This window comes from Clupea harengus, chromosome 13 (genome assembly GCF_900700415.2).
Source record: "Clupea harengus chromosome 13, Ch_v2.0.2, whole genome shotgun sequence".
NCBI classification, from domain to species: Eukaryota; Metazoa; Chordata; class Actinopteri; order Clupeiformes; family Clupeidae; genus Clupea; species Clupea harengus.
This window is the reverse complement of record NC_045164.1, coordinates 23,795,021-23,795,966: the sequence shown is the minus strand read 5'-3', so window position 1 is coordinate 23,795,966 and position 946 is coordinate 23,795,021.

Genomic DNA, 946 nt, shown 5'->3' with positions numbered 1-946 from the left:
ATAACATGTGCTTCGTGCCATTTTAAATATGGCCAGTGGGGGCACTGTTTGTACCGCTTAGTTTGTTGCTTCATTGCTTCTGCTTAAATGGACCAGCTACCCCTGTTTTAGCCTCAGAAGTACATTGTCTGCTGGGTTGTGCTTCTTTCTACTAAAATGATACAACCGACCAATACATGTAATGTCAGGAAAGCAGAGAAGATACATTTGTACCATTATATCTCTGAGACTGCTGTAGTGTCAGACTGAAACATGACAAGCAAATAACCATCTCATCAAGTCACAAGTGTGTGTGTGTGTGTGTGTGTGTGTGTGTATGTGTGTGCCTGGTAACACATCGCACAAGTCAACATGAGATGGGTGAAACACAGTCAGTGAAACAACAGCATCTCCCACGGAAGAAGTCAGTCAGTAAATGTGATGACATCACTCCACAGCAAGAGAGAGAGGGAGGGAGGGAGACAGAGAGAGAGAGAGAGAGAGACAGAGAGAGAGAGAGAGAGAGAGAGAGAGAGAAAGAGAGGGAAAGAAAAGAGGGGGGCCAGAGAAAAACCAAGAGAGAAAGAGAGAAAAAAATGTGCCAGGCTGTGTGCTTGTTGTGGACCAGAGACCAGTGAAGCATTCGTCTCCCAATTATTCCACTCCCCTTAACACAGCTACATGAACAATGGAAGCATTTATGTATTTACTGCAGTCTAGAGATACAAACAGGCATGCCCTGCGATCTGGGTGTGCTATTATTAGCCGCCGCCGCTACCGCTACAGCTCGAACGCACTGCTAGAACGTTTAAGCAACGCAACAACAAGATGTAGCCTGACTGCACATAGACAGCCCCCGGGGGAGTGCGCAGAGGAAGCGGATGATATGAAAAAGAGCAAGGCTCCTGTTAGCATTACAGGAACTTGGCCGTCTCAAAGTAACATGAAACCCGTACCGATGCCATTA